The sequence below is a fragment of the Callithrix jacchus genome, chromosome 5, assembly GCF_049354715.1.
Source record: "Callithrix jacchus isolate 240 chromosome 5, calJac240_pri, whole genome shotgun sequence".
In the NCBI taxonomy this organism is placed as follows: Eukaryota; Metazoa; Chordata; class Mammalia; order Primates; family Cebidae; genus Callithrix; species Callithrix jacchus.
Window position 1 is genome coordinate 106,281,566 of NC_133506.1, and position 7,847 is coordinate 106,289,412.

The 7,847-nt window shown below is 46.6% G+C and overlaps 1 pseudogene across 1 annotated transcript; it reads left to right on the forward strand.

Moving 5' to 3' along the window:
* Window positions 1-324: 324 nt before the first annotated feature.
* Window positions 325-2,095, forward strand: LOC103793214 (noelin-2 pseudogene; annotated as a pseudogene). Its single transcript, XR_013535832.1, has 2 exons — window positions 325-412; window positions 1,353-2,095. The product of XR_013535832.1 is annotated as a noelin-2 pseudogene (transcript).
* Window positions 2,096-7,847: the final 5,752 nt, after the last annotated feature.

Below are 7,847 nucleotides of genomic sequence, written 5' to 3' on the forward strand. Positions count from 1 at the left end.
TCCCCTGCAGACCCTGCACTGTCTCATGTGGAATAACCATCCCCTCTAAAACCATCTCCAGCATCCCTCTGATTCCTGTGCACCTGCTCCTTGACCTCTAAGCCCATGGAGCTAACATTTTTTCAAGAGAATCAGAACCCTCGGGGTGCCATGGTAAATATCCAGAGTCTGGCTCCTCTACCATTCCAGATTCTAAGTTGGAAGTTCCCAAGAAGAATCCAAAAATCTGGATTTTTAATTAGTACACTCTTTGAGAAACTGCTCTATTTTTTAAATTATTTATTATTATTATTATTTGAGATGGAATCTTGTTTTGTCACCTAGGCTGGAGTAAAATGGCATGATCTCAGCTCACTGCACCACCTCCCGGGTTCAAGCCATTCTCCTGCCTCAGCCTCCTGAGGGATTACAGGTGCGTACCATGATGCCCGACTAATTTTTATATTTCTAGTACAGCCTAGATCTCGCCATTGCACTCCAGCCTGGATGACAAGAGCGAAACTCTATCTCAATAAATAAATAAATAAATGTGTCTAATTCAATGGTATTCAGTATATTCACAATATTGTACAACCATCACCTCTGTCTAGTTCCAAACATTTGGCTTCCTGTATTTTTGATAATACATACATTTTTAAAAAATTTTTTTCCTTCAGGCACAGTGGCTCACTCCTGTAATCCCAGCACTTTGGGAGACTGAGGTGGGTGGATCACCTGAGGTCAGGAGTTTGAGACCAGCCTGGCCAACATAGTGAAACCCCATCTCTACTAAAAATACAAAAAACTAGCTGGGCCTGGTCGGGGGTGCCTCTAATCCCAGCTATTCGGGAGGCTGAGGCTGGAGAATCACTTGAACCCAGGAGGCAGAGGTTGCAGTGAGCTGAGATGGCACCACTGCACTCCAGCCTGGGTGCTAGAGCAAGTCTCTGTCTCCAGAAAAAGAAAAAAGCAAAAAAAAATTATATGTTGGGGCCAGGCATGGTGGCTCACACCTGTAATCCCAGCACTTTGGGAGGCCGAGGTGAGCAGATCACCTGAGGTCAGGCAACAAGAGCAAAACTCTGGCTCAAACAACAAAAAGTTCTTTTTGTGTTTTAGGTTCATACACTAGGAAAATTTTTTATTTTCATGTCATCAGTTACAATAGCCAATTTTTATTACTGTTGTTGTTTGAGACAGAGTCTCACTCTGTCACCCAGGTGTCACCCAGGCTGGAGTGCAGTGGCGCGATCTCGGCTCACTGCGATCTCGGCCGAGATCGTGGGTTCAAGTGATTCTTCTGCCTCAGCCTCTGGAGTAGCTGGGATTACAGGTGCGCTCCACCACGCCCGGCTAATTTTTTGTATTTTTAGTAAAGACAGGTTTTCGCCATATTGGCCATACCACTTCCGCTTGCGCTCCGTGCTGGTGCAAAGGAGCCTTCCAGGCGCCGGTTACAACAACACTTTCCCCTACTCCTGAGGCGGCTTCTCCGACATGGACTTCATGGTAGATGAGAGTGGGCTCTGGGCCGTGTACACCACCAACCAAAATGCGGGCAACATCGTGGTCAGCCGGCTGGACCCGCACACCCTCGAGGTCATGCGGTCCTGGGACACTGGCTACCCCAAGCACAGTGCTGGCGAGGCCTTCATGATCTGCGGTGTGCTCTACGTGACCAACTCCCACCTGGCCGGGGCCAAGAGCTACTTCGCCTATTTCACGGATACATCCAGTTACGAGTACACGGATGTGCCCTTCCACAACCAGTATTCCCACATCTCAATCCTGGATTACGATCCCCGGGAGCGCACCCTCTATACCTGGAACAACGGCCACCAGGTGCTCTACAATGTCACCCTGTCCCACGTCATCAGCACCTCTGGGGACCCCTGAGCCACTGCCATGGCTCAGGCTGCTGCCTGGGGGGCCTCTGGGGGCGGTGGGGTGGGCCTTTCATTCCGCCTGTATCCCTCAAGGGTGATCTCTCTCTGTCACACCATCTCTCCCCCACTTTTTGCCGGGCTTTTGTTCTCTGCCTGTGTATTTCCATTTTCTCAATATCCACTCTTCTCCTTTATTGATCTCTGCTTTTAAAACATCACTTCTTTCTTTCCGCCTTTTTGTGGATGTCTTTCTTTTTATGGCTCTGGTTCTCCAGTTCTCTTTCCCTGACTCTGCCTCTCTCACTCTGTCCTTCCATCCCTCCCTCCTTGCTTCCCACCCATTCCTCATCCCTCACTCCACACCCCCACCCCCAGGATTTGAGTGCATGGATATGTCTCTTTTTTTATTTACACTTTTTCTTTCCGGTTTGCCAGAATAAACAGGACCTTTGACAGTAAAAACAAACAAACAAAAAAACTCAAACTCCTGACCTCGAGACTAAACTGCTGGGATTACAGGTGTGAGCCACTGCACCCAGCCCACTTTAAAAAACAAAAAACCAGCTTCTTCAGTTTTTTATCACAAAGCTCTTGGCCCTTCTGTTTTCTCACTACTTGACACTTCCTTTTCTTTCCACCCTGTACTTCAGGGTCATCACACCAACCCCTATCTCATCAGCACACTCCACCTCGCCTTTCACAATCCTTTTCTCAAACCACACCCTGGATCCATCCAACCATCTCCCGTCCCTTCTCTACTCTGAACACACGGGTTGATGCTCACTACCAGAGAAAAATCATTCAACAAAATTTTTTAAATTACTTTTTTTTTTTGAGGCAGAGTTGTCCCTGTATCACCCAGGCTAGAGTGCAGTGGCATAATCTCGCCTTACCGCAACCTCCGCCTCCTGGGTTTAAATAATTCTCCTGCCTGTCTCCCCAGTAGCTGGGACAACAGGCACATGCCACCCAGCCTGGCTGTTTGTATTTTTAGTAGAGAAGGGGTTTTACCATGTCAGCCAGGCTGGTCTTGAACTCCTGACCTCGTGTAATCCACCTGCTTTGGCCTCCCAAAGTGCTGGGATTACAGGCATGAGCCACCAAGCCCAGCCAATAAACTATTTTGAATATATTCTAGGTACCAGACACTGGGTATGAATCTCGAGCTGCTAACATGTATGGTCTCTAACCCAAGCTGGGCACCCAATGTTAAAACGCAAACTCTGAATGAAGAGACCCCCAAACAGGCTACCTATGCACTCATTTTCTACCTTCCTCATGCTCAAAGTGACTTCTGTTTTTCACAGAGATTAGGCAAGGAAAGATGAATGATTTCAATTTCCCACCTCCTACTGACAATGACATCTACACCAATGCTCCTACACAACCAAGGTTAAGATGCCTTCTCCAGTTCAAAGCTGATCCCTCCACCTGTGCTCAGATCACTCTCCTCCCACCTCCACTGAGACCTTGATTCACCAAACCACACCCCTCTCCAACCTGTGTCTATGGCTCTTCCTCCATAAAGAAGCCCACATAAGTCTCCATTTAAGGAAGGAGGGAGGGAGGAAGAAAAAAAAGAGGAAGAAGGAAAGGAGACAATCAAAAAAACTCTCTCCTCTACACTTATTTCCTTTCTTATTTGCTTTTTGTTATTGTTTTTGTTATTTCTGAGACAGTTTTGCTCTTATGACCCAGGCTGGAGTGCAATGATATGATCTCAGCTCACTGCAACCTCCGCCTCCTGGGTTCAAGTGATTCTCCAGCCTCAGCCTCCCAAGTAGCTTGAATTACAGGCACCTGCCCACCATGCCTAGCTAATTTTTGTATTTTTAGTAGAGACAAGGTTTCTCCATGTTGGTCAGGCTGGTCTTGAACCCCCAGCCTCAGGTGATCTGCCCACCTCAGCCTCCCAAAGTGCTCAGATTATAGTCGTGAGCCACCATGCCCGGCCCTCTCTTACTTTTCATTGCTTCTTTTCTTATTGTTTTCAAAGTTACATACACACATAGTTTGAGGAATCAGATAGTCCTATAAGACCTATTACAATAAAAAGCAGACTCTTCCCCCTCTAATTTCCTTCTCCTCAGAGGAAACTACTTTCACCTCTTTTTTTTTTTTTTTTTTTTTTTTGAGACAGGGTCTTGCTCTGTCACCCAGGCTGGAATGCACTGGCTGGATCACAGCTCATTGGAGCCTCCTCGATGTCCCAGGCTCAGGAGATCCTCCTAGCTCAGCCTCCCAAGTAACTGGGACTTACAGGTGCAAGACACCATGCCCAGCTAGTTTTTAAATTTTTTTGTAGAGATGGGGTCTCCTTATGTTGCTTCTGCCTATGCCCAGCCTTTCACCACCTTTAGATATTTATTTTGGCATTTATCTCCCTATCTCTAAAGGTGCTTATTTGTGACTTCTTGATTTTTGTTTTTGTTTGAGACACAATCGCGCTCTGTTATGCAGTGGTGTGATCTCGGCTCACTATAACTTTCGCCTCCCAGGTTCAAGTGATTCTCCTCCCTCAGCCTCCCGAGTAGCTGGGACTACAGATGCCCACCACCAAGCACAGCTAATTTTATACTTTTAGTAGAGATGAAGTTTCACCATGTTGGCCAGGATGGTCTCAAACTCCTGACTTCAGGTGATCTGCCCACCTTGGCCTCCCAAAGTGCTGGGATTATAGGCATGAACCACCACGCACAACTTGATTTTTGTTTTAAGCATCATCTACTGGTTTCCCACTACATAAGGTGAAAATAGAGCTCCCTTTTGCAACCCCCTCATCATGAAATACTTTCCATCCTCCCCTATATCCCACCTATATTCCCAAGATAATTGTATCAATTGGGGTTCACTCAATATTCAGTATCTAATTGCCTATGCAAATGTTATTCATAGCTGAGTTATGTGACATATTATAATTACTCTTCTCCCCTTATAAAACTTTGTTTTCCCTGAATAATTTCATTTAATTTGCTTATTCTCAACATTTATCTGTTATCAGTCCCATACTCTCCCTCAAAAATCTATTTATCCTCTCAATTCATTCCAAACAGATATTCATCTCTTTCATCTTCTTGACGAAATCTCTCCGGGATCCTTCTAGTTGGTTCCATTCTCAACTGGTTATTCTTCATGCCTGGCCCTTGGATTTCCCTTCACCATACTCCTGGGGTTTCCATTCACCTCTCATGAATTGGCCTTAGATCCTGGATCTCATATCTTCCTCTTCTGGGTTTAACTCTAAGAACTTCATGAAACAGGGCACACATATGAGAAAAATGTGGAGACCTTGTACATATCAAAATGTCTTTATTCAGCTGGGTATAGTGGCTCATGCTTGTAATCCCAGCACTTTGGGAGGCCGAGGCAGGCAAACCACTTGAGGTCAGGAATTCGAGACCAGCCTGACCAACATGGAGTAACCCTGTCTCTACTGAAAATATAAAATTAGCTGGGTGTGGTAGCACATGCCTGTAATCCCAGCTACTCAGGAGACTGAGGCAAGGGAATCACTTGAACCTAGGAGGCAGAGGTTGTGGTGAGTTGAGATCATACCATTGCACTCCAGCCTGGGAAACAAGAGCAAAACTCCGTCTCAAAAACAAAAGAAGTCTTTATTCTACCTTAGTAATTCAGGTACTGACTTTGTGAGACTCTAGATATCCTCTAAGATCTATTCTTCCTTGGTAGTGAAATGACAGCTGGCCACTTTGGTACAAAATGGATTTCCCAGGACCCAGGAGTTAGGTAAGATCATATGACTAAATTTTCTTTTTTTTTTTAATTTTTTTTTTTTCTTTAAGATGGGGTTTCACCATGATGGCCAGGCTGATCTTGAACTCCTGACCTCAGGTGATCCACCCACCTCGGCCTCCCAAAGTGCTAGGATTATAGGTGTGAGCCACAGCAGTGCCCAGCCATGACTAAATTTTCAATGGTAAGTGAATAGAAATGATGGGCCACTTACTAGCCAGACCCCTAAGCCTCCTCATTTTCATTTTCCCCTTCCTGCTAGCTGCCCCAAGAAGGGCAGCAACCCAGTTTTGACAAGGCAAACAACAATTCCCTAGAGCAGTATTTCTCAAACCTGACTACAAATCACCTGGTGATCTTCAAACATAGATACAGATTCAGAAGGCCTGGGATGGGAACTGAGATGGTGCATTTCTGACAGTTTTCTAGGTAAGGTTAAGCTACTGCTGCTGGTTGGAGACTACACTTTTGAGTATAAGACCCTAAAGGATGGCAGAGCTGCACTGCTAGCCCTAGTCCCTGTGTGATCCATGGAGCACACTGAATTGCCCACATTGAACTGTTTTATGAGAAGCAAGCCCTATTTTGTTGAGTCACGGCATCCTTAGCCTTCAACGTGACATGGCTAAGTTGAGGAGTGCAGAATTCTATGCTGGAGGCCAGGCATGGTGGCTCATGCCTGTAATACCAGCATTTTGAGATGGTGAGGTGGGTGGATCTCTTGAGGCCAGGAGTTCGAGACCACCATGTCCAACATGGCAAAATCCTGTCTCTACTAAAAATACAAAAAAATTAGCTGGGTGTGGTAGCACTCACCTGTAATCCCAGCTACTCGAGAGTTTGAGGCATGAGAACTGCTTGAACCTGGGAGGCGGAGGTTGCAGTGAGCTGAGATGGCACCACTGCACTTCAGCCTGGGTGATAGAGCAAAGCTCTGTCTCGAAGAGAAGGGGAGGGGAGGGGAGGGGGTGGAGGGGAGGGGAAGGAAGGGAAGGAAAAAAAGGAGAAGAGAGGAGGGGAGGGGAGGGGAGGGGAGGGGAGGGAAGGGAAGGAAAAAAAGGAGAAGAGAGGAGGGGAGGGGAGGGGAGGGGAGGGGAGGGGAGAAAGGAAAAGAAAAAAAGAAAAAGAAAAGAAAATCTATGTTGGGGCCAGGTGCGGTGGCTTACACCTGTTATCCCAGCACTTTGGGAGGCCAAGGTGGGCGGATCACTTGAGATCAAGGGTTTGAGACCAGTGAGACCAACAAGGTCTTGCTCTGTCACCCAGGCCAGAGTGCTGTGGTGGGATCTCAGCTCACTGCAACCTCTACCTCCTGGGTAAGCAATTTTCCTGCCTCAGCCTCCCAAGTGGCTGGGACTACAGGCTCGTGCCACCACACCTCGCTAATTTTGGCATTTTTAGTTGAGACAGCCACGCTGGTCTTGAACTGCTGACCTCAGGTGATCCACCTGCCTCAGCCTCTAAAAGTGCTGGGATTACAGATGTAAGTTATCACACCTGGCCAAGGGTGCTTTTTTGGATTCAATCCTTTTTTTATACTACCTAAGAGCTTCAATAGTTGTCCCCACCGCCCCCTTTTTATTTTGGATTCTTTCATGTTAGGAAGTTTCTTTCTTTCTTTTTTGAGACAGAGTTTCGCTCTTGTTGCCCAGGATGGAGTGCAGTGGTATGATCTCAGCTCACCACGACCTCCGCCTCCTGGGTTCTAGTCATTCTCCTGCCTCAGCCTCCCGAGTAGCTGGGATTACAGGCATGCGCCACCACTCCTGGCTAATTTTGTATTTTTAGTAGAGACTGGATTTCTCCATGTTGGTCAGGCTGGTCTCGAACTCCTGACCTCGGGATACACCCACCTCAGCCTCCCAAAGTGCTGGAATTACAGGTGTGAGACACCGTGCCCGGCCAAAATGTTTATTTAAATACCTAGATTTATTTGCTTTCTGCTGACATTTAGGAGCGCGTGCTTAGCATGGCATAGTAGCTCACATCTGTAGTCCCAGCTATGCAGGAGGCTGAGACAGGAAGATCACTTGAGCCCAGGAGTTCAGGGCTACAGTGAGCTATGATTGAGCCACTGCACTCCAGCCTGGGTTACAAGAGAGAGACCCTATCTCAAGAAATTAAAAAAAAAAAAAAAAAAAAAAAGAGTGAGGTGCTAAGAAGTTGACTAGAGTTTCCATGTACACAGTTGGGACTTACCAACTGTGAGTTTCACTATGAAGTGATCTG